Genomic DNA, 26,923 nt, shown 5'->3' on the forward strand with positions numbered 1-26,923 from the left:
TATCTACTAATGAGCAAAAGGATTGGGCATGTTAAAATTCCACATGCCCGACCCTTCTCTCCCACAACATCTGCCGTCAGAAGAGTGTCAGGACGCCGCCGTACACATTAAATAGTCAGCTGGCCACACCAAAAACTGTGAGTTCAGCCTACATATTTCTAATGTGTATGGCCGGCTTTGCTTTGATATTTTAGTATTAAAGTCACCCCCTTTTCACGTTTCCTTATTGTTTTATTTATTATTCTTATTTTAATCCTACCAACAGTACATATCTTCTTTACTTAAATAATTGTTTATGTCTAAAGATTATTTCATATGTTAGAGTATTTTTATTGCTAGTTCTTCCTATGGTTTTTTCATTGTGATTTAAAATGCTGACTCCGCATACTTGAGGCTGGGTTCACACGACCTATTTTCAGACGTAATGGAGGCGTTTTACGCCTCGAATTACGTCTGAAAACACGGCTCCAATACGTCGGCAAACATCTGCCCATTACTTTCAATGAGCTTTACGATGTACTGTGCCGACGAGCTGTCATTTTACGCGTCGCTGTCAAAAGACGGCACGTAAAATTACAGCCTCGTCAAAAGAAGTGCAGGACACTTCTTGGGACGTAATTGGAGCCGTTTTTCATTGACTATTGAAAACAGCTCCAAAAACGCCTCAAAAAAGTCTGAAAAGAAGCCTCAAAAGAAGCTCCAAATTTAGTTTTCAGCTTCAAAAACGCCTGAAAATCAGAGGCTGTTTTCTCTGAAATCAGCTTCGAATTTTCAGACGTAATTGCAGTAAGGGTATGTTCACACGAGATCATTACGTCCGTAACTGACAGACGTATTTCGGCCGCAAGTACCGGACCGAATACAGTGCAGGGAGCCGGGCTCCTAGCACCATACTTATGTACGACGCTAGGAGTCCCTGCCTCGCTGCTGGACAACTGTCTCGTACTGAAAACATGATTACAGGACGAAATGGAGGCGTTTTACGCCTCAAAAGACGGATCTAATATGTCGGCAAACATCTGCCCATTGCTTGCAATGGGTCTTACGATGTTCTGTGCAGACGAGCTATCATTTTACGCGTTGCTGTCAAAATACTGCGAGTAAAATGACGGCTCGTCAAAAGAAGTGCAGGACACTTCTTGGGACGTTTTTGGAGCCGTTTTCTCGTAGACTCTATTGAAAACAGCTCCAAAAACGGCCGTAAAAAATGCTGCGGAAACGCAGCGAAAAACGCGAGTTGCTCAAAAAACGTCTGAAAATCAGGAGCTGTTTTCCCTTGAAAACAGCTCCGTATTTTGTTAATCGTGTGAACATATTATTTTGCTCAGGACATCAGAACTAATGGAATAAACCTGAGGCTAGGTTCACACGCACTATTTACGGACGGAATTCGGGCATTTTAGCCTCGAATTACGTCCGAAAATACGGCTCCAAGGCGTCATTTGAATGGGCTTTACGATGTTCTGTGCCGACGGTCATTTTTTTTACGCGCCGCTGTCAAAAGACGGCGTGTAAAAAAAGACGCCGGCGTCAAAGAAGTGAATGTCGCTTCTGAAGACGTAAATGGAGCAGTTTTTCATTGGCACCATTGAAAAACAGCTCCAATTACGTCCGTAATTGCCGCCGCGAAAAACGCGAGTACGAGCAATTTCCGTCTAAAATTCAGGAACTGTTTTCGCCTGAAAATAGCTCCGTAATTTCAGCCGTATCGGACGCTGCCGTGTGAACATACCCTAAGGGCAATGCTCTGCAAGTAGCACACAGCCACATTAAATTCTCTGCTGTAAAACTGGCCACATTTATAGGCTATTTCTGCGTCTACCATTAGTATCATAGAAAGCCCAAGTAAATCTTGTTGTTCCATAGGACTTGTAAATAGAGTACTTACCTGTGGATCCTGTACGAATCCATCTCTACAAATAAATAGATGTGACACCATGTTCTGTATACATATTGGAAACCTACCTTTGAACTTATTTCACTTTGAACTTATCAGGTCAAATGTATTTTTACAGGGCTATATTAAAATCTGTATATAAATATAGTAATTCCTTTTATTCCATGGTCTGACAATCCTGCTAATCCAATCGAATATACCCAATACCTGACATTGACTCAGCAGGTCAATGGCGACTGGACACACAGGTGCTCGACTTGTTAGAAGACAGGACATGTTAGAAAATTGTATAACATATTTAAATTGTAATAACCTTTATTTACTGAAAAAGCAGTACCCCTTAATTCAATGTCATGTACATTTACGAGACAGCCGTCAATGGGTTGTATGGAGCGGGCTCACGGGCCAAGTATGTTCCATAGTGAGCAGATGTATGTCACAGTCGACACCTCACTGCAATGGGCTGAATCAAAGATCAATTTGATTCTGCCGATTTAACCCCTTAGATGCATCGGTCAATAGCGACTGCGGTATCTAAGCCGTTAGAAAGAGGTCTGCCATCTTTGTGCTCCTATTAAACCCAGCCAGAGGCAAGGCTGGATAGGATCAAAATCACAATATATATACTGCAATACATTAGTATTGCAGAATATAGTGTAAGCGATCCAACAAACGCTGATTCAAGTCCCCTAGGGGACTAAAAATACAGTTAAAGTTTTATTTAATGTGCAAAAAAAATACTTAGGGTATGTTCACACGCAAACTCAAAAACGTCTGAAAATACGTAGCTGTTTTCAAGGGAAAACCGCTCCTGATTTTCAGCCGTTTTTTGAGCAACTCGCGATTTTCGTGGCATTTTTCGCTGCGTTTTTAGAGACGTTTATGAAAAACGACTCCAAAAACGTCCCAAGAAATGACCTGCACTTCTTTTTCACGGCCGTTCTTCAAAACGGGCGCGTAAAAAAACGGCCCATCGAAACAGAACTCCGTCAATGGTCAGATGTTTGGAGGTGTTCTGCTTCCAATTTTTCGGCCGTTTATGGCCCAAAAAACGGCCGAGTGAACATACCCTAAAAGTAAAAAAAACAAACATTTTCCCATTTTTCCCCTAAAGTAATGTTAAAAAAAATTAACATAACTAGTATGGCTGCATCCGTAAAAGTCCAAACTATTATATACATTGTTGTTTAACCCATACGATGAACTCTGTAAAAAAAAAACAAAAAAAAAACAACACCTGAATTTGGTCACCCTAGTCCCCCCAAATAATGGAATAAAGTGATCAAAAAGTTGCATGTACCCCAAAATGGTACCAATAAAAACCACTGCTCTAGGGCTGGGCGATTAATCTAATTAATTTGCCTTGGAAGCTTCTGACAATTTTTTGTTTAGACAGAATCGGTTTAATAATGGCGCCATCGAGCCGGGCTACAAGACAAAGCTCCGGCCCGCCGCCCTTTTCCAAAGTTTACTTGTGAGTGGGGAGAGAGGAGACAGCGTACAGGAGGTAACAATGCTGTTTCCTCCCACCCCCGGTGGCTGCCCGACGTAATGCTCCACAGCACTGGCTCGGCATGTCAGTACTGCATTGATTAGTCTTCTATTGTCTGGCAGCCTATGAAGTCATAGCCTGCCAGCCGAGGGCATGGGGGGAATGTAAACTGAGATTGGTCGGCAGGGTTGGAGAGGGCAGGCTGGCTATTTGTATATAAGGGAATGGGAGGCAGGGCTAATTCTTTCAGCCTTTTATCAGGCTTTGGGTGGCTATATGAGTTGTTCTTACAACTAGGTTAGCTAAAATGGTGGCCTTTTTTAGCATTTGTTTGTGCACCAACACACACATAAATCACTACCCTTACTATATCCCTGTTGCACCTTACCACCTAAGTCTGTATTCACACGACAGGGTCCGAGTGTAGGCCGATAAAAACGGCCGTTTTGGTCCGTTTTTCTCGGTTGCTCTGCATCCGTTTTGCATCCATTCCGTTTCGGGCCGTGTTTCCGCTTCATGTCCCTGTCCATGTAAAGACAGTGAAGTCAGGAACTTCTCCTGGAGCGGAATCACCGGCCGTTGTGGATTAGGGGATTCAGGATTAGGGGACCGCTCCAGGAGTAGTCCCTGACGTCACTGTCCATATATGGACAGTGACGTCAGGGACTTCTCCTGGAGTGGAATTAGGATTCTGCTCCTGCAGGGAGCAAAGAAATCTCCTCCTCCTCACATGCACTTCGCACCTTGAGGAGGAGAAGAGAGCGAACTAGCGGCAGAATGCACGGCCGTCACTCGGATCACATCCAAGTGGCAGCCGTGCTTTACTCTGCCCCATAGACTTCTATAGGAGCCGTGCCTGAGAGAACGGCCCAAAATGGGGCATTTCCCATTTTTTCGGTCAATCGGTCGTGTGAATAGCCCCATTTGGGGTCTATTGTTCCAACTGCGGTAGTGTGACGGACATTTTTTGTGACGGCCGGGAATCCCTGTCGTGTGAATAGGGCCTAATACTTTGCTGTTCCTGCTACCAGCATACGTTAGCCTCAGGTTAGCTTAAAGCGGTTTTCCAGCTTCTGATAACTGATGACCTATTCACCGGATAGGTCATCAGTACATGATCTGTGGGGGCCCGACATCCGGGGCCCCGCACTGTTCAGCTGGTCCGATGCCTCCGTGCATCGGATGTCCATGCTGGAAACAGTTGGCTCCGACAACGGAATAGCGGCCAAGCTGCAGTACTGCAGCTCTGCTCCTATTCAAGTGAATGGGAGAAGACCTGCAGTTTGGCAGCATGGCCGCTATGCTATGTACGGAGCCAACTGCTTCCGGGCTCTGTACATAGAATTATGTGCCACAACATCCGGTACCCGGAGCGGCTTATCGGTGCGGGCTCTGGGTGTCGGACCCGGACCGATGACATACTGATGACCTATCCGGTGGATAGGTCATCAGTTTTTAGAAGGTGGACAACCCCTTTAAAGGCTATGTACACCTTTGAAAGGCATTTTTTTTTTTTAAGTATGAGGAGTGGCACTTTATAATAAGTTTTTATTAAAAACTTGTTTTACTTTTTGAGATACAGCTGCTCTGTATTCTCTATACAGAGCAGCTGTATAGTTAGCGAAGGTCTGAATCCATCAGTCCCACGGGTTCAGTGAAAGAAGGTCCTGCGTATCTCTGACACGCAGGATCCACCTCTATTCTATAACATCTAAGTTTATAATTTAGATGTAATAGATTACAGGTGGATCCTACATAGCAACCCGCTTTCACTAAACCCGTCAGCAACGCGGACCTGACGGGAACAGGATTTAGCGCTAGATACAGCTGCTCTGTATAGAGACTACAGAACAGCTGTATCTCATAAAGTAAAACAAATTTTTTAATAAAAACAAAAACAAATCACACTGACGAACCTTTTTATTTATAAAAATACCTTTCAAAGGTTTACATAGCCTTTAAATGGCAGTCTTCCTCTATATTTTTTTCATCCTTCACCTCCAGGTGCCTCTGCTGCTGTCTCATCTTCCCTATAGTCACCTCGCTGTCCCTGAAGTAGCTCACCCACCCTCCAGGAGCCTTTCCACCGACCATGTGCCTTGCAGCCATGGTAATGCCTCCCTACCTGCCAGACATCTTCCTGCCAGCATAGTGCCTTGAGGTCCCTGATGGCACATCTCCATGCCCCAGGTGCCTCACTGTACCAGACAGTGCCCCTATAGCCAACAGGATCTTCCCCACCCGCCATGCGACTCGCTGTCACTAGCAGCACCTCCCCACCACCAAGACTTGTGTCTTGCTTTTTGTTTTTCAGTTCATTTACCAAAAATAACAAAATCAAGATTCAAATCTAAAATTGGCCATAGGGTTGGAAAAAAAAAAAAATAAATCTAGATTTAATTTTTGGGCAAAATTGCCCAGCTCATACCGTTCAATTGACAAAAATATTAAAAAGTTATGACTGAAAAAGTGGCGACACAAAACATTTTATTTTTTTTACAAATAATTTTTTCTTTGTGGCAGTGATAAAACATAAAAAAATATATCGATTTGGTATCACCCTTATAGTATAAACTATAATAGAATTGCTGTTTTTTGCCCATTTTACCACACAAAGAATTTTTCTTTTCAGTTTCCCATTATATTATATGGTACATTAAATAGTGCCATGAAAAACAACAACTAGTCACACCAAAAACAAGCCCTCATACGGCTATGCCAACGGAGGAAAAAACGAAAATTGGCTGCGGAGGGAAAGGGTAAGGCTGGGTTCACACGACCACATTAACGTCCGTAATGGACGGACGTATTTCGGCCGGAAGTAACGGACCGAATACACTGCAGGGAGCCGGGCTCCTAGCATCATAGTTATGTACGATGCTAGGAGTCCCTGCCTCTCTGCAGGACAACTGTCCCGTACTGTAATCATGTTTTCAGTACGGGACAGTAGTTCCACGGAGAGGCAGGGAATCCTAGCATCGTACATAACTATGATGCTAGGAGCCCGGCTCCCTGCACTGTGTTCGGTCCGGGACTTCCGGCCGAAATACGTCCGTCCATTACGGACGTTAATGTGCTCGTGTGAACCCAGCCTTAAAGAGAACCTGTCACCTGCCCAAAAAAACTGCAGCTGACATTTCAGTTAGATTGCAGATACCTCAGATTCTGCCGCTTTTTCTTTTAGCTCCTACTTTGCTTTGAGATATTTGTGCCGTTCGTTTTGGTGCCCGATATGCAAAGGCCTTTGACTGTGAAGCGGGCGGGTAACACCTGTCACTCGATAAGGGGTAAAAGCCCACAAATACGCACTGCAGGTCAATTTACGTGCACAAAAAAATGCAGCGTGTACATGAGATTTCCTGAAATCTCATTTACTTTGCTGGTACTGTATTACGCTGCGGATTTGCTGCAATTAAAACGCATAGTGTGCATTGAGCTCAAAGGGTATGATAAAGTACTGACAGTATAGAAGCCAAGCATCTATCCTGCATTTATAAGGATTAACAGGCAGGTCACAATTTGGTTTTCAATAGATGGTTCTAGGAAGCTTTTCAAGAACATATTTTTTTTTAAATAACCAAAAGTGACATTAAAATGCACCAAAAGATGACCATTTTTTGGTACAAATTATTGGTGAACATGTATGCCAGCCATATGGTGTAAGAAAATGTTTCTTACTTACATGTAGTATTCTGTGGTGTAACCCAATTAACTCCATTTTCGTTGACACCATCGAGTGGTGAGGCACTGATTCCAAGTCCCAACTGCTTACTTTGCCCATAAACTACATTATTGAAGAATTCCTTTAACCCCTTCCTGATCAGCCTACGTAGATTAACAGGCTGCAGCGCTGGTCCTTGTGCCTGCAGCCCGTTAATCTACGTGTGCTCCTAACGGAGTGCACAGGCATTCCCCTATACCCGGGATCTCGCAGTACTGGCTGCTACTAGTAGCCTTAGTACTGAGGGAAGACATCAGGTGGGATCACAGCCGTGATCCCCGCCGATTAACCCCTTAAATGCGGCGGTCAATTTATTACCACCGCATTTAAGGAGTTAAAACAACATTGGCACCGAGCTACACGATTACGGGGTGGCAATTGTTGCTATGGCAACCGGAGGCCTAGCAAAGGCCTCCGGGTCTGCCACCTATGGAAGGCGATTAGAGGCAGGGCCTAATACGTTGCCTGTCAGTGTGAAACTGACAGGCATAATACCCTGCAATACAGAAGTATTGCAGGGTATTATAACAAAGATCCAACAGTTGGATGTTCAAGTCCTTAATTTTGGTGTGTTTTTTCTTCTTTATGCCTTATAAAAATTTATAATTTCTACGTTTTATTGAAAAAAATTTCGATTTTAATTTTTACGGTCTAATTCCACTAAGTTCAGCAAAAAACCTGTGTGGTCAAAATGCTCACTATACCCCTTGATAAATTCCTTGAGGGGTGTGGTTTGCCAAATGGTGACTTTTTGGGGGTGTTTCCACTGTTTTGGCCTCACAAGAACTTTTCAAACCTGACATGATGCCTAAAATGTATTTGAATAAAAAGGAGGCCCCAAAAATCCTCCAGGCGCTGCTTTGCTTCTGAGGCCTGTGCTTCAGCCCATTAGCATACTAGGGTCACGTATGGGATATTTCTAAACACTGCATAATCTGGGCAATAAATATTGAGTTGCGTTTCTCTGGTAAAATCTTCAGTGTTACAGAAAAAAAATGGATTTTCTAAAAATAAAAATATATAAAATTTCACCTCTACTTTGCTTTAATTCCTGTGAAACACCTAAAGGGTTAAGAAAGTTTCTAAATGCCGTTTTGAAAACTTTGAAGGGTGCAGTTTTTAAAATTAGGTGGCACTTAAAGCCACTTCAGAACTGAACTGGTCCACAAAAAAAATAGGTTTTGGAAATTTTCTTGAAAATGTGAGAAATTGCTTCAAAAGTTCTAATCCTTGTAATGTCCTGGAAAAATAAAAAGGATGTTCAAAAAATTAAGCCAACAAAGTAGACATATTGGAAATGTTAATTAGTAACTATTTTCTGTGGTATTACTATCTGTTTTACAAGCAGATACATTTAAAATGTAGAAAAACGCTAATTTCCGCTAACAAAGTACGGTATGTCACGAGAAAACAATCTCTGAATCGGATAGGTAAAAGCATTCCCAAGTTATTACCACATAAAAGGGACGCGTCAGATTTGAAAAAAATTGGCTGTGTCCACAAGGCGAAAACAGGCTGTGTCGTGAAAGGGTAAGGCTGGGTTCACACGACCACATTAACGTCCGTAATGGACGGACGTATTTCGGGCGGAAGTCCCGGACCGAACTCAGTGCAGGGAGCCGGGCTCCTAGCATCATAGTTATGTACGATGCTAGGAGTCCCTGCCTCTCCGTGGAACTACTGTCCTGTACTGAAAACATGATTACAGTACGGGACAGTTGTCCTGCAGAGAGGCAGGGACTCCTAGCATCGTACTCCCTGCACTGAGTTTGGTCCGGGACTTCCGGCCAAAATACGTCCGTCCATTACGGACGTTAATGTGGTCGTGTGAACCCAGCCTTAAAGAGGATCTGTCACTAGTTTAGTAATGCCCCATGTCCTAGCTAATCTAATAGGCGCTGTCACACTGATAATCCTAGTAAAAATTGTGTCCCAAAACGTTTATTATTTTAAAAGTTATGAGCTTTTTTTTCTAAATATGTAAATTAGGCTATTCTAGACAAGTGGGTGTCAACACCAGCGATTCTCCTGAGGTGGAGCTACACAGCCTCTGACGCTGTCCTATCAGCATGAAGCTGCTTCACACAGTGTGAGAGACTCAGGCTGGAAGGAAAGCAGATCACTTCAACAGCCATATCTCCGACTGTGGACCACCTAGAACAGTGGTGGCATATGAAAGATGAGATTCTAATCTTTCATATGATACCAGGATTGCAGTTCTAGCTGTGAAACAACCGGAGGTATCGCCAGTTGAATACACAGTTGGGAATGGAAGCTGTATAATATAAGATCACACTGTGTTACTGGCAGGGCCGCATCTACCATGAGGCGAGTTGAGCCTCTGGCTTCAGGCGGCACCCTGCAGTGTCTCAGTGGGGGCGGCATTACAGAGCCAATGGCTGAGGTTCCCTCCACTTAGCAGCTGCAGGATGTGCTGCCTCCTTAAAGGGAATGTGTCGCTAGAAACTTTTTTTTAATCTTTTTTAGTTAAACAATTATTATTTGAGTGATTACACATTTTTTCACAAGTCAGGAAATATTATAAATTAGATTCTAATTTATGACATTTCCATGTGCTGGGCACTAGAGGGAGCAGTTCCCAAAATTGCAGCATGGTCAATGTGGTAAAGCAATCTCATTGCTATATGCTGCAAATTTGGGGTAGACACACTCTAGCGTCCTCACACAATCCCCCCTCCCTTATTCTGACTAGTGCCAGGAGAAGGAGGGGTTTGAATCGTCAAACCTCCTACACTGTGTGCCGCCATTTTCTGAGCGACTGCACAGTGTAGGAGGATTAGATACAGTGCTCAGCAGACAGTATAACACAAACATAATACACATCACATACGCAAACATAACTTACCTGATCCTGCCACCGCTGCCGCTCCTATTGCTTGCGCCTTCGCTTCCTTGAACATATGGCCGGAAGTCGTCATCTTACTGTCCGGCCGCGGCTTCCGGTCCACATGAAAATGGCACCGGATTTCGCTCTGCAAACATGCTTCGTTTTGGTCTGTGTGAGAGCGGAAAATTTTATCTTTGTTTATAGGTGCGGAAATGTTTGAAAAGTGAAAAGCTGAAGAAATCTGAGCAGCAAACTGCAGAAATGGGTCATGGCCGGGAGAAGTCATCATAGAGGTCTGGACCGGATGGAGAAGATAAGAGAAAAAGAACGGCTAGAATCAGACGTTGTCACCTGTGAGTCACTCAATGTAAATGTTTATTCTTCCTCTAATCAGTACTGTAGTCACTGTTAAATCTGCAGCGAGATGATGGGTGGTATGATTTTTTTTTGGTGAAACCGCATGGATTAAACAGAATTTGCAAATTATCTCTGTACTTAGCTGTATTTATGCTGATATATATATATATATATATATATATATATATATATTGTTCTGGTGTGGTTTATATGTAATGAGCTTGGTTCTGGAGCTGTATATATGTAATGGATTTGGTTCTTGTGCTGTATATATGTACGGAGCTCGATTCTGGTGCTGTATATATGAGCTTTGTTCTAGTGATGTATATATGTACTGAGCTTGGTTCTAGTGCTGTATATATGTATTTTGCTTTGTTCTGGTGCTGTATATATATATGTATTGAGCCTGGTTCTGGTGTTGTATATATGTTCTCAGCTTGGTTCTTTAGCCGTATATGTCAGAGCTTGGTTCTGGAGCTGTAATTATATAGGAAATATTTATAATAACAAAATTGCAGGGCAGATGGAATTGTTTTCAATTTATTGTATATTTAATGGGAACCTGTCAGGTAGTTTTAACCCCTTGAACCACCACCATGCGGTAATACATGACCTGACAATATTTTCAAACATTCTCCTGTATATATTTTTTTCAGATGCAGCAAAATATATCAAATCAACTGATTAAAACGACGCATGCCATTTGCGAATTACTCTATAAAGGGTCATGGGGCGGTGCCGCAATCCTGACTCCAAATCTACCTTTCCATGCTTGGTTGACACCCCCCTGGCTGTTCTACATCACTACCAGTCTCCTCCAACTTTCCCGGATGCGCCATTACATAGGCACACACTGTGCAGCGAGGCTTTTTTTGCCCGACTTCATTGCTGCACCGCACAGTCAATGGCGCATCCGAATGAGTTTGAGGAGGATGCTAGTGATGTAAAACATTTTTTTTTTTGACGGCGTTCACCGTGCGGGTTAAATAATGATATATTGTAATAGTTCAGACTTTTACGGACGCGGCGATACCAATTATGTTTATTTATTTTTATTTTTTTACTATGCTCTAGGGGGAAAATGGGAAAAGTTATTTTTTTAAACTTTACATTTTTTATTTTACACAAAAACAAAACTTTAAGGGAATGTTCACACGAGGGCGTCCGTAACGGCTGAAATTACGGGGATGTTTCAGCCTGAAAACATCCCCGTAATTTCAGCCGTACCGGCATGTGCAGGCGCTTGAACGCCGCGTCCATTACGGACGTAATTAGCGCTGCTATTCATTGAAGTCAATGAATAACGGCTCCAATTACGGTCAAAGAAGTGACAGGTCACTTCTTTGACGCGGGCGTCTATTTACGCGCCGTCATTTGACAGCGGCGCGTAAATATACGCCTCGTGTGAACAGACAAACGTCTGCCCATTGCTTTCAATGGGCAGATGTTTGTCAGCGCTGTTGAGGCGCTATTTTCAGACGTAATTCGGGGCAAAAACGCCCGAATTACGTCCGTAAATAGGCCGTGTGAACATACCCTAACTCATTTTTACTTTTTTTTTATTAGTCCTCCTAGGGGACTTCAACCAGCGATCGTTAGATCGCTTGCACGATATACTGCAATACTAAGGTATTGCAGCATATCGTGATTCTGACAGGCAACTATTAAGTCCTGCTGGAGGCAGGGTTTAATATGTGCACAAAGATGGCGGACATGGGGGTCTTCACTAGGCTCCCAGGCAGCCATAGCATCCATCGCCCCCCCCCCCACGTGATTGCCTTCGCAAGGGGCGCGATGAGCTCTTAGAGGGGGTCGCCCGATTTAAATTTCGCGTCGCTATTGACCGCAGCATTTAACGAGTTAAACGAGTGGGATCGTGCACGAGCGAGATGCCGCTCGTTACCCTGAAGTGTCGGCTGTAACAAACAGCCGACACCCGCATTGTATGGAGTGGGTTCACTCCGTGAGCCCGTTCCATACTTCCCCTACCCGACTTTGGCGTATGGATAGGTCAATTGTCGGGAAGGGGTTAAAGGGGCTCTGTCACCAGATTATAAGTGCCCTATCTCCTACATAATCTGATTGGCGCTGTAATGTAGATAACAGTGGTTTTTATTTTGAAAAATGATTATTTTTGACCAAGTTATGAACAATTTTAGAGATTTATGCCAATTCGTTTCTTAATGCCCAACTTGGCGTGTTTTAACTTTTGACCAAGTGGGTGTTGTAAAGAGAAGTGTATGACACTGACCAATTCTCGTCATTCATATCCGTACAGTTCATCTGTACCCACAGCACAACGTGATCTCGCGAGATCACGTTGTGCTCTGTGAGTAAGTCCCACAGAAATGTTACCGAAGCGTCGGGAATCTGAATAGACATCGCATCCTGGCTGGAAGCGGTGTCTATTCACTCTCAAGACACTTCAGTAAAGATACTGTGGGAGGAAGTGACAGCACAGCAAGATCTTGCGAGATCACGCTGTGCAGTGAAACAAGCTGGGAATGAATGGAGAGAAGTGTAGGACACTGATTAGTCACTGATTGGTCAGCCTCATACACTCCTCTGTACAACACCCAGTTGGTAAAAAGTAAAAACACGCCCAGTTGTCTATTAAGAAACTAATTAGCATAAATCTAAAATTGCTCATAACTTGCCCAAAAATGATCGTTTTAAATAAAAAACCACTGTTATCTACATTACAGCGCCGATCACATTATGTAGGAGATAGAGCATTTATAATCTGGTGACAGATAACCCCTTAACGCACCAGGACGCACCGGTACGTCGTGCATTGAAGTGCTTTAAGGCACAGGGACGTACCAGTGCGTCCTGGCTAAAAACTGTCACCCTGTCAACGGACAAGGTGACAGAACTGTGCCGTCAACTGTTTCTGACAGTTGATCGGCACAGTAAGACGGCAGGGGACCATTCACAGCGGTCTCCTGCCGGCGATCGCTGTGATTGGTCAGTCAAAGCAGACTGACCAATCACAGCTCCATGACGTGATGTATGTGATGGCGCTGGCTCAGCTTGAGCCAGCGCTATCACCGCCGGTAATCAGCTGTCCGGCACCCGTCTGCGACGGCCAGGACCGTAGCTAGGCTCCGATCCGGCTGATTAACTCCTTCGATGCATCGATCAACACGATCGATGCATCGAAGTGTCTTTTAGCCTGTTTGTCACAGCAGACATCGTGCCCTAACGGCCAGGACCAGAGCTAGGCTCCGATCCGGCCGATTAACCCCTTAGAGGCAGCTATCGCTGCATCTAAGTGATTAGATAGCACCCTATGGTTGCTAATGACAACCATCGGCACCCGCGGGTGTTCCGATGGTTGCTATGGCAACCGTAGTCTAACAATCGCTTCCTAGTATGGAAGCCTATTAGGCACCGCCGGGAGGCGGAGCCTAATAGGCTTGCTGTCAGTGAATAGCTGACAGCTTTAATACACTGCACTATGTAGGTAGTGCAGTGTATTAGAATAGCGATCAGGGCTTCATGCCTTCAAGCTCCCTAGTGGGACACAAAAAAATGTTAAAACAAGTTAATAAAAATGTTGTAAGAAAGTTAAAAAAAAAAAAAAGTTTCATGAAAAAAATAAGTTTAAAAAAAAAAAACACGAACAGCCTTTTTTCCCTATAAGAAGACTTTTATTATAGAAAAAAGAAAAAAGCATAAAAAAAAGTACACGTGGTATCCCCGCGTCCGTAACGACCCAAACTATAAAAATATCACGCTATTTTACCCGTACGGTGAACACCGTAAAAAAATTAATAAAAAACTATTCCAGAATCGCTGTTTGTTAGTCACTACCCCTCGCAAAACAGAATAAAAAAAGGGATCTAAAAGTCGCATGTACCCCAAAATTATACCATTAAAAACTGCAGCCCGTCCTGCAAAAAACGAGCCCTCCCGCAGCTTTTTTTGACTGAAAAATAAAAAAGTTATGGCTCTCAGAATATGGTGACACAAAAAATAAATTGATTTAATCGTGTAGACGCTGCAAAGCATAAGATAAACTATATACATATGGTATCGCCGTAATCGTACCGACCCACAGAATAAAGTAAAATTGTCATTCATAGCGCATGGCGAACGCCGTAAAAAAAATAATTATAAAAAAAATCAGAATTGCAGGTTTTTGGTCACCTTGCTTGCCAAAAAAAAAATAAAATACAAAGTGATCAAAAAAAACAAAAAAAAACAAAAACGCATGTACCCCAAAAGGGTACTAATGAAATCTACAGATTGTCCCGCAACAAATAAGCCCTCACCCAGCTCCGGTGGAGAAAAAAATAAAGAAGTTCTGGCTCTCAGAATATGGAGATGCAAAATGTGCAGAGTGTTCCAAAAGCGGATAAGATCTGGCACCATTTATCAGTGCGACACCGGTCACATATCTGCGGATTATTATTTATTTACCCCATTTTTATCCTGTTAGTGACCGGCCCATCGTGTTTCTACGTCGGTCACTAACGGGCCTTATTCCGATGCCATAGACTTTTTACGTCGCGGCATCGGAATAAGTAAACAGAGCAGGGAGCTGTCAAATCTCCCTGCTCTCAGCTGCTAGAGGTAGCTGAGGGCTGGGAGCGTCCCTGCTCTGCCGTGTGAGATCGATATTAGTATCGATCTCACACGTTTAACCCCTCAGATGCGGTGCTCAATAGCGAGCACCGCATCTGAGTGGTTTTGGAGAGAGAGAGGGAGCTCCCTCTCTCTCCCACCGACACCCGGCAATACGATCGCCGAGTGTCTGTGTCTCCAATGGCAGCTGGGGGCCTAATAAAGGCCCCCAGGTCTGCCTGGAGTGAATGCCTGCTAGATCATGCCGCAGGCATGACCTAGCAGATGCCTGTTCGTGTTAAACGGACAGGCAGTAATACACTGCAATACAAAAGTATTGCAGTGTATTATAAATGCGATCGCAGAATCGCATATTATAGTCCCCTAGTGGGACTAGTAAAAAAGTGAAAAAAAAGTTTAATAAAGTTAATTTTAAAAAAAAATTGAAAAAAAAAGAAAAACCCAGCTTTTCCCCTTACAAAATGCTTTACTATTAAAAAAACTAAATAGTCGACCCCGACTATAAATCTATTACATTATTTAACCCGCACGGTGAACGCCGTAAAAAAATTAATAAAAAACTATGGAAAAATTGCTGTTCTGTGAATATGGACTTTAAAAAAATGTGATAAAACGTGATCAAAAAGTCGCATCTACTCCAAAATGGTACCAATAAAAACTACAAGTCGTCCCGCAAAAAAAAGCCCTCATTCAACCGCATCGGCGAAAAAATAAAAACGTTACGGCTCTTCAAATATGGAGACACAAAAACAAATAATTTTGAAAAAAAAGCATTTTTACTGTGTAAAAGTAGTAAAACATACAAAAACTACACAAATTTGGTATCGTTGCAATCGTAACAACCCACTGAATAAAGTTATTGTGTTATTTATACCACACGGTAAACGGCGTAGATTTAGGACGCAAAAAAAAGAGTGGCGAAATTTCAGATTTTTTTCTATTCCTCCCCCAAAAAAAAGTTAATGAAAGTTAATCAATAAATAATATGTACCTAAAAATGGTGCTATTAAAAAATACAACTTGTCCCGCAAAAAACAAGACCTTATACAGCTATGTCGACGCAAAAATAAAAAGGTTATAGCTCTTGGAATGCGACAATTGAAAAACGTAAAAAATAGCTTGGTCATTAAGGTCCAAAATAGGCTGGTCATTAAGGGGTATACCCTCTTATTATGCCCTGATGTTCTCTGCACAGATTACATACGCCCCCACATCATAAACTGAAATACCAGCAAAACCCCAAACAAAACTACCACTAAGCAAAATCTGCGCTCCAAAAGCCAAATGGCGCTCCCTCCCTTCTGAGCCCTGCAGCGTGCCCAACGGGCAGTTTACATCCACATATATGGCATCGCCATACCCCGGAGAACCCGCTTAACAGTTTGAGGTATTTGTCTTCAGTGGCATGAACTGGGCACAAAATATTGTGCACTAAAATGGCACATACCTGTGGAAATTTGCAATTTTCACCATCCACTGAGCATTCATTTATTATAGAAAAAAAAAAACGTGTGGTCAAAATGCTCACTACACCCGTTAATAAAATGCCTTCAGGGGTGCAGTTTCCAAAATGGGGGTCACTACTTGGGGGTTTGTTTTACTATTTGACCCCAGAGCCCTGCCATTGTGGGCTAATGCTGCGAAAATCATCAAAATAGGTCTCACATGCGCCTTTCACTCCTAAGCCCTGTCATATGTCCAGGCAAATGATAAATGCCTTGAGGGGTGTAGTTTACAAAATGGAGTCACTTCTCAGGTTCTCACTGTACTCTGGTACCTAAGGGAGCTCTGCAAAGGTGACATGGTGCCCGTACACCAGTCCAGCAAAATCTGTGCTCTAAAAGCCACATGGCACTCCTTCCATTTTGAGCTCTGCCATGTGCCCAAACAGCAGTTATGGGGCACACATGGGGTATTGCCGTACTCGGGAGAAATTGGTTAACAAATTATGTGTTGTTTTTTCTCCTATTAACCCTTGTGGGAAAAAAATTGGGTGCAAAACAACATATTTTTGGGGAAAACATATTTTTTTTTCTCATTTTCACTGCCTCATTCTAATACAATCTATGAAACACCTGTGGGATCAAAATGCTCAGTACACTCCTAGATGATCTGTACCTGCAAACGCCGATGCTGCTGCAGAATCAACTGTAGCCTCTGGTGCTGATGTGTCCTCGCTCGTCCGACACAATGCAGGACCTGTGAGTGACGTCACAGCGTGATCTCTTGAGAACACGGCTGTGTCTGCACTGCCAGAAGCTGGGCGTTCTGAAGAGAAGTGGATGATACTTCTCATCAGAGCGCCCAGCTAGTAAAAGTAGTAAACACGCCCCGATGTACGCACATAATACACGCCCAGTTGTACTTTTACTTTTCAACACGCCCAGTTGGACTTTTGCAAGCTTCATTTGCATAAATACAAAAATGGTCATAACTTGGCCAAAAATGCTCGTTTTTTTAAAAATAAAAACGTTACTGTAATCTACATTGCAGCGCCTATCTGCTGCAATAGCAGATAGGGGCTGCAAAATCTGGTGACAGAGCCTCTTTAACTAGTGACTATTTTGTGTGGTATTACTATCTGTTTTACAAGCAGATACATTACAATTTAGAAAAATGCAGATTTTTGCAAATTTTCTCTAAATTTTGGTGTTTTTGACAAATAAATATTGAATTTAACGACAAAAATTTTTCAGTATCATAAAGTCCAATGTGTCTCGAGAAAACAATCTCAGAATCGCTTGGATAGGTAAAAGCATTCCGGAGTTATTACCACATAAAGTGACACATGCCAGATTTGCAAAAATCGGCTTCGTCCTGAAGGCCAAAACAGGCTTAGACACTAAGGGGTTAAGTAACAATTATTATTTTTGTTTTTTTTAAATCTCAAAGGAAAAATGAGGAATGTTTTGGAAAACTAGTCTCGTGTGCCTACCTGTTATGTTAGAGCAGGGCACGCCCAAAACATCCTCCTTCAGTTTGGGAACCTGCACCCATAGTTGTGATTTAATAAGAGCCTGCGTCTTGTAGTCTCCTCTGCCTGCAGCGGTGTCCTCGTCATTATGGGTAGTTACTATACAGCGGTTCTGCGTCAGGTGTCCCTGGTAACCTGGAGAGACATGTTCGTGAGGTGTATGACCGGAGGTGTAGTATGGGAGGAGGCAGTACCATGTTCATAGACTACACCCTGCACGGAGCGGTCATACTGAATATCTTGTTATTACATAGCTGGTATATGTGCAGCCAGGTGGTCGGCTCCTCCCCAGCAGGAATCCAAACCACTGTGGTCAGGGTCTCCGCCCGCACTTTGGACCCTGCTCCCAGTTACCGCGCCGTCCAGCTCCACATGACTGAATAGTGACTACCTCAGGTAGTGCGTTTCTCTCTGGGCTCTTTTGTGAAACACGCTGTTGCTTTGTTGTGAGTATAGAAGAGCTATACAATGTGTACTTGACACTGGTTGTATAAACACACGTTCTGCTTATCTGGCAATGGCTGACAGGTGGTATTAAGCGAATCGTTGCTATCATTACCGTCTAATTTTCCCGCCTAAACTCTTGGGCCGCGCATCTGTAGAAGCCTCCCATCCAGGCAGACATTTAGTATACTACTTTGTTGCTTACATTTTGAAAAAAACAAACAAAACGGAATTGTTTGTGTTCTGCCTTTTTTTTATTTTTTATAACGTATAGTATTACGCGGCACATTCCAAATAATTTATGCTACAGATACTTATTTTCTCCACTAGGGGGAGATCTGTCATAAGTGATTGAGCAATAGCTGTACTGTATGTGCGAGTAGGGACAATACTCCGGAGCAGACTATGTGATCTTGGTAGCTGTCTGCAGTTGTTATTTTGGAGATCGTTTACAGGATCTGCTTACACTCCTCTAGCAAGATGATTCCGTTGTCTTGAAGGTATGTGACCTGTTTATTTTTTTTCCATCTTTATTACTACAATCATAGATCAAATCATATCCACAAGACTCCTGAATGATAGTTTCCCCACTTTTATAATATGACACTTATTGTATATGCCCTAGGAGCCTGACTACTGGGATCCCAATGATGAGGGTACCCAGTCCTTGTTTTTTCCTTCTTTTTTTTTTTCCCAGTGTGCTTATCGTCTGCAGTTTTATGTATTTCATTCCCTTCAATATACACCTAGAATTGTAGCCGTGTTAAAAATACTTTCCAATGAGGAAGATACGTTTTTATTTCAAAAGTTACATGCGTCATGTTCGGGAAGTATTTATGGTGTTTTGTTTTGCATGTTCTTCCAACCTTCTTCTTTTCTTTTTTTTTTTTTTTAATCTTTAACCCTTTAACGCCATTTTTCGTTTTTGTTTTTCACTCCCCCTGCCTTCCAAGAGCCATAACGGTTTACTTTTCCTTCAATAGAGCGGTGTGAGGGCTTATTTTTTGCGGCAGGATTTGTTGTTTCTATTGGCACCATTTCAAGTACCATATAATGTACGTGGGGTGCTTTTGGAGAAAAAAAAAATATCTAAATTCCTCCATTTTGTTTTTTGGGTTTCATTTTTACGGCTTTCACCGTGCGTTAAACTGACAACGTAAATTTATTCTGCGGCTTAATACGATTATGGTGATACCATATTTATATAGGTTTTTTCACATTTGACTACTTTTGCAAAGAAAAAACTATTTGTTAAAAAAAAAAATTTCCGTTTCCCCACATTCTGAGCTTTAATGCTTTTATTTTTCTGTCGATTTTGAGCGGAGTGAGGGCTTATTTTTGCGGGGCGAGCTTTAGTTGGTAGCACTGAAAAAAAATGTAATAAAAAGTGGTAAGGTGACCAAAAAACAACCTTTCTGGTATTTTAACATTTGTATTTTTTACGCCGTTCACTGTATTGTACCGTTAATTACTGGTACAATACACTGCAATACTAATGTATTCTATTGTCATTTATATAGGCTTCTTCTTAACAGGCCCGATCGCTGTTCCTGTCTGTTAGAGCAGCGTGTCAGCTGTAAAACACCGCTGTGGTGTATGGAGCGGGCTCTGCACGTGAGCCTGCGCCAAACATCACCCGCCATCCACACACACACTATGAAGTGTATTTTTTTTCATGGGTCGGGAAAGGGTTAAAGGGGTTTCCTCAGGAAGACAACCCCTTTTTTTTTTTAAAAAGTCGCTGCGCCTTATCGCCGAGGGCTTGGCTTCTCTAACCTCCTTGCGATCATCTGTTAATGCTGGGAGAAGCCACGTCCAGTGACACATTTTCCCTGCAGCGGACATGATATGTCTTCCCATATTTGAAGAGCCATAACTTCTTTCTTTTTCCGCCAATGTAGCTGTATGAAGGCTTTTCTTTTGCAGGATGACTTGTAGTATTAATTGGTATCATTATAGAGTACATGTGACTTTTTGATCACTTTTTATCAATTATTTTTTTTGTAAGGCAGGATTAACAGAAAACAACAATTCTAGCATTGTTTTTTATTTTATTTTTTTACGGCGTTTGCCGTTAATGTAATGGCTTTATAGTTGGGGACATTACGGACGCCGTGAATATGTGTAACTTTTTTTTTTCTCGGTTTTTCATAATCGAGCATTTTGTAAGGGGAAAAAGTGTTTTTTTTTTTTCTTTATTTGGGACTTTTTTGAAGTTTTTTTTTTTTTTTTTTTAGTCCCACTAGGGGACTTTACTGTGCGACTATTTGATTGCTTTTATAATACATTGCAATACTTCTGTGTTGCAGTGTTTTACTGCTGGTCAGTATAAAACTGACTCTGGCATGGCCTAGCAGGCATCCACTACAGGCAGACCTGGAGGCCTTTGTTAGGTCCCCGGCTGCCATAGAAGCAACCGGCACCCTGCGATCGCATTGTGGGGTGAGAGTGGGAACCGCCTCTCTCCAAAACCACATAGATGCGGCGCTCACTATTGGGCGTCGCATCTAAGGGGGTTAAATGGGCAGATTTAGATGAAAAGGTGTATGCATCAGAATAAAACCCGTTAGTGGCTGCCGTGAAAAGACGTATTGGCGGTCACTAATGGGTTAAGGACCTTTGACGGATATATCCATCACAGTGGAGTGCTGCCTAGTGCCCTGTGATGGATATATCCATCACTGGTCCCTCATGGGTACTGTCCTTTTTGCATAGTTGGCAGGGGGGGACTGAGAATAGTGGTGGCATGTTCCGGTTTCAACTGTTTTTGCGTCTTCAGTAACGCTGACCAAGAGTGGCTCAGTGCAGACAGACGCGATGCAGTGGCATCATACCCCCTATCAGTGCTGATCTACACACTGCACAGACCAGAGGAATCTCCTCCAGTGTTAGTTGAGTATTTATTTATTTGAATTTTTTACGCATTGTGGGGGCATTATATTGGATGTGGGGAATTTATGCTGTCTTTGTTCAGGCATTATACTGGCTGTAGGGGCATTGTATTGAATATGCGGCAGTTACGAGGGCATTATACTGTGTGGGGGCAGCTATGGGGGAATACTGTATGGTGGGGACTATAGGGGCATTCTACTGTGTGGGGCAGCTTTATGGGCATTATTCTGTGTCGGGGGCAGATATAAAGGCATTATAATATGCAGGGGCAGCTATAGGGGCATTATCCTGTGTGGGGGCATTATTCTGTGTGGAGAGGCACTATAGGGGCATTACACTGTGTGGGGAGACACTATACTGTGAATGGAAGTTACGTAAACTGTGTAGCTCGCTATGCTACGATGTTTCCGTAACACCCTTTCACTTCTATGCAAGTTTACAGAAACAGTAGCACAGCAAACTACGTTGTTTACGTAACCCTGACCCGCCGGATGCACCTCTGCAGTTGCAAACATGCGTTAGGGAAACCCACTGGGTTGGGGCCCACTTAGATGTTTTTTTTCACCCCCTGTGCTAAACCCCTAGCTACGCCTCTGGTACTGCCCAATGTAACTGCAAGATCGCAGTGAGAGCTCAACTGCCGGGTTCGGAGTGAACTCCAATCCCAGTGGTTTAACCCACGGCATCTAAAGTGTATGACAATGGGGTGGGGCTCCCCCTGTCAGCACATAGGTTAAAAGGGCAGTCGTGACTAAGGGGGGATTCACACGAGCGTGTATTCGGTCCGTGCGGGCCGCGTGGTTTTCACGCGGCACGCATGGACAATACAAGTCTATGGGGCAGTACAGACAGTCCGTGCTTTTTGCGCAGCGTTTGTCTGCTGCGCAAAAAGCGCGACAGGTTCAAAAACTCTGCGTATTTCGCGCATCACGCACCCATTGAAGTCAATGGGTGCGTGAAAATCACGCGCACCACACGGAAGCACTTCCGTGGGACGAGCGTGATTCGCGCAACAGCAGTGAAAAGGATGAATGAAAACCGAAAAGCACCACGTGCTTTTCTGTTTCCGAACATCCAAACGGAGTGTCTTTGCGATGAGCGAAGCGGGACAAGCGTACCGAACTTCACCGGGTTCGGCCAAACTCGTTTTGGCCGATCCCGGCAAAAAAATTATCGGTACGCGACGTCAGGAGATAGTCACTGTCCATGGTGCTGAAAGAGTTAAACTGTTTCAGCACCATGGACAGTGACTTGCGATCCCAAAATACATTAACCTGTAAAAAAACAACGAGGTTCTAACTTACCGATTACTCCTGTCTCCTTCCTGCAGTCCGACCTCCCGGGATGACACTTCAGTTCAAGTGACAGCTCCAGCCAATCACAGGCCAAGCACAGGCTGCAGCCAATCACAGGCTGCAGCGGTCACTTGGACTGCTGCGTCATCCAGGGAGGTGGGGCCCGATGTCAAGAGAGGCGCGTCACCAAGGACGCGTCACCAAGGACGCGTCACCAAGGCAACGGCCGGGAAGTTCTCGGTAAGTAGGAACTTTATCTTTTTTTTTTACAGGTTTTTCGCTGTTGTGTTCGGCATTCACTGTCGAGGGTGCTGAAAGATTTAGCTCTTTCAGCACCTTGGACAGTGACGGGCGTTGACAAGCCTCATCTCTATGATGCCGGCTGCGCGAAAATCACGCAGCCGCGCATCAGACACGCATGACACACGCAGCTGTCAAATGGTTTTTGCGCTCGCAAAACGCTGCGTTGTTTGCGCGCGCAAAAACGCAACGTTCGTGTGAATCTCCCCTAAGGGTATGTTCACACTGCCTATTTGAGCTGTTTTTTTGGGCCGTATATGCCCTAAAAACTACTAACCATACGTTGACTGAATGCCTCCAAACATCTGCCTATTGATTTCAATGGGAAAAATGACATTTTGTTCCAACAAGTCGTTTTTTTTGGAAAAAAAAGGCCCGTAAAAAGAAGTGCATGTCACTTCTTGAGCAGTTTTCGGAGCCATTTTTCATTGGGTCAATAGACAAAACGGCTCCAAAAACGGCTGATGCATAAAAAAAGTCTGAAAATCAGAGGCTGTTTTCCCTTGAAAACCGCTCCGTATTTTACAGCTGTTTTTTGTTAAGCGTGTGAACATACCCTAACAAAGGTATCTGCCTGTTTGGCACGAGCAGGCAATAATGCATTGTAAGGCAAAGTATACCAAAGCATTATACAAGTGATCAAAGGATCGCTGCATCAAGTCTCCTATGGGGACAAAAAAAGGGAAATTATGTTGCCTGCCTGCACTTTCCACAATTTTTATTTTTTTTATTTTTTTTAATATAGTAAATCATTTAAACCAAAAAATACATATTTGTTAGCACCGCAAATGTAACACAACAACAGAACAATGGCGGGTTTTCATATTTAATTTTTTTTTACCATTCCCAAAAAATACTTTTCTTTTTTTTTTTTGTCAAAATTAGACACTAAATTATATGTACCCCAGAATGGTATCAGGAAAAATTACAACTCGTCCTGGAAAAAAACATACCCTCATATGGCAACGTCGACCGAAAAATAAAAAAAGCTTTGGCTTTCGGTATACAGCGACACAAAAATTACTCTTTTTATAATTTTTTTATATAAAACGTTGTACAGAAATACTGAAACTTAAAAGAAAATACATATTTGCTTTTGTATACTCAACCAAAGAATAAAGGTAATATGTTATTTATTGCACCGTAAACGGTTTAAAGAAAATTAATAAAAGCTAATCCACAAATTACATGTACCCCAAGGTGCCAATGAAAAATACAACTCATCCCTCAAACACCCATCATACTGCTACGTCAGAGGAAAAATGAGTAGTTTTTCTTGGAACCGCTCACATTCTATAACGATCAGTACATCTTCAGTTTAATGCTGCTTCAACTACCGGGAAGATAAAGATTTACTGGAAATGTGATGATGTCTTTTTACCTTCACTAAAGAAACTTGTGATTCAAGCCAGATGGGATGACTCCTTTACATCTGAAAGTTCGCCTAGGTCATTCTCTGCTCGTGAACAGCAATGCCTAGAGCAGATCTGCTCTCTGAAATGTCATATTATGGCTTCGTGTGGGAGCAACATATTTTCTGCCTAGCACACAGAGCTGTATTACACTTATTACGACTGCCTGAAAGCGGTTGCCAAGATGTAATGTTGTTTTATACTTCTCTAAAATAGGTCTACACTAAAAGCGTACAAAACATCCTTGTTGTTTCTTAGCATTTGACAGTAATGTTTGCTACCATATGTAATGGATATGTGCAAAGATCCCCATGAGCATAGCTTTATTGCAGCCATATATTTATTTTTTCTCTTGAATGGGGCTGTTCTGCAAATGGACGTCATAGTGGAAGGTCCCACACTTGTCATCCGTCTATTAGCCAAGAGAGCGGCTTCTTTATAGGACTTCGTGCAACCATTTATTACAAGGTCACCCACTCACTTCATATCCCCTAATAGCTGGGGGTTACAGTAGACTCGGCTATCAGCTGATTTCTTGTAGGGTTACATTTAGAAATGGGGTTGTCCTGATGCCATAATCACTTTTAATGTGTTGTATGACTAGAATAACATATGGTATGGGGGTAAGCTATGAGCTATTATACTCAATCACTAACTGCAATATTGATGTTTACCATGACACCTTGAATGGGGCTGTTAAATGTCATGATCATTTTCCAAAAGATCAAACGACTATAATGTTAGACATATATTACAAAAATATATTTATCCTTTATACAATTCCAACAACTAAATCTTCACTTTGTGACATCTCCTCACCTTTATGTTCAATTGACTCTCCAGTGGATATGATTGTTCTCTTTACAACTTGCACCTGAAAACAATAATGCACATCATTTTCAGGTTGCTTGGAAAGTCTGTGTATAGTAGGTGAATCATTGAGGTTGCCTTCCTTTCTTCCGAGACTGCCTTTTCAAGTTCTGGATAGGATTAAAGGGATTGTATACTGTACAGATCTTTCTACAGTCTTCTATGACTATGTCCTCATTGTTCTTTGGGTAGTGGATGGATGCTGGAATTCAGGAGCTACAATGTTGTGGTGTGCAGGGTGAACTCGTTTTGAGGCGTATAATGGGGTTGTTCAGTTATCTCAAGTAACATGGCGACCAACAAATTGTTCATTAGATTTAACAAATGTCCCTGGATTTAACGTAGTCCATTATAAGAGGCTTAGTGTACTATAAATGTTAATGCATCCGCTGGAAAGCTTCCTGTTTATTTGCAGCTAATTTATTTCCCTTCTTATTATAATGTGTACAAGGTACAAACACATTCTAATGAGGCGTTACACTATGACTAAACCTGTATTGATGATGTTATTAGTTAACAATAAATATTTCTTTCAAACACTTACTTTTAACAACCAGTAATTTTGTTTCTTCACTTTATTATTATACCTCAAGACTTATTTAAAGCTTTTTCTCCTTTGTCATGCACTTAGGTGTAAAAGTTTGGTCTGTTTGTCTAGTTTGATGGGCGTGTTGGTTTTTACAGTGTGCGCAAATTTCTTCGAGCATCTAGATTGGTTTTATGCCACATGCCTGTGGGGTTTCTATGAGTTTCAGTGAATCAGACATAATATACTGTGGTAAAACTATAGGGGTGCAGAGGCTAGAGTTGCACCTGGGCCAATTTGTTTGAGGGGCCCAAAGACTCCTCTGCCATACCGAAGGATAGATATTCTATAAATGGCATATAACAAGTGGTGGGGGGATCCAATTTGAGATTTTGCATCAAGAACCTTTTATATCTAATTATATGCAAAGTAGATGTAGACCATGCAGTCACGTGTATCCATTATTTGTAGCTCACTATGAAACCTGAAAGTTTCAGTGGGGGTAAAGACAAACATTTTGTATCTGGATTGAATGACTTTCATTTTGGCAATGTGACGGAACTGTAAAGCCGGGTTAACACTTAGCGTAAACGCTGCAGAATATCTGCAGCATTTACAGTAGCGTCAAAGTGGATGAGATATAGAAAATCTCCTGCCCACGCTGCAGAAAAACAAGCAGAGTAGACGTTAATAAATTGACCTGCAGTGCGGAATTTTATTTTGCCGCATGTCCGTTTATGCTGCATTTTAGTTGGTTTTCACCAGAACCAAGCTCTGTACATAAATACAGCCCCAGAACCAAGCTCGGTCCATAAATACAGCCCCAGAACCAAGCTCGGTGTCATATATATACAGCCCCAGAACTAAGCTCGGTGTCATATATATACCCCCAGAACCAAGCTCGGTGTTATATATATATATATATATATATATATATATATATTACACACACACACACACACACACACACACACACACACACACACACACACACACACACACACACACACACACACACACACACACACACACACACACACACACACAGCCCCAGCACAAATACAGCTCTACCCCTGCTATATAAGTTTGTATGACCTAAAACTACAGCTCCCAGTATAGCCAGAACAATGGCTAGGATATGCTGGGAGTTGTTTCACAAAAAACGAACGATACATCCATCATCTCTCTGCAGATCATAGAGTGACTACAGTTCTGATCAGTCACAGGTAGTATAAACATTTACATTGAGTGACTCACAGGTGACTCCTCAGATTCTCTGTCGCTCTTTTTTTATCTTTTCTTCTC

General features: G+C 42.6%; 1 protein-coding gene and 1 long non-coding RNA gene across 2 annotated transcripts in view; one reads left to right on the plus strand and one right to left on the minus strand.

The window, feature by feature from the left end:
* The window catches only part of LOC142759725 (uncharacterized), a 61,910-nt gene extending 43,377 nt beyond the window's left edge, over nt 1–18,533 (minus strand). The window contains exons 1-2 of the long non-coding RNA XR_012883185.1: nt 17,841–18,533; nt 9,977–10,126 (exon numbers count right to left, since the gene is read on the minus strand). This is a non-coding gene — a long non-coding RNA (uncharacterized LOC142759725). The remainder of the gene's footprint in view (nt 1–9,976; nt 10,127–17,840) is intronic.
* CRYBG1 (crystallin beta-gamma domain containing 1) overlaps nt 1–26,923 on the plus strand; it is a 333,831-nt gene that overhangs the window by 184,891 nt on the left and 122,017 nt on the right. The gene's annotated exons all lie outside the window — the stretch shown is intronic.

This window comes from Rhinoderma darwinii, chromosome 4, assembly GCF_050947455.1.
Source record: "Rhinoderma darwinii isolate aRhiDar2 chromosome 4, aRhiDar2.hap1, whole genome shotgun sequence".
Classification (NCBI taxonomy): Eukaryota; Metazoa; Chordata; class Amphibia; order Anura; family Rhinodermatidae; genus Rhinoderma; species Rhinoderma darwinii.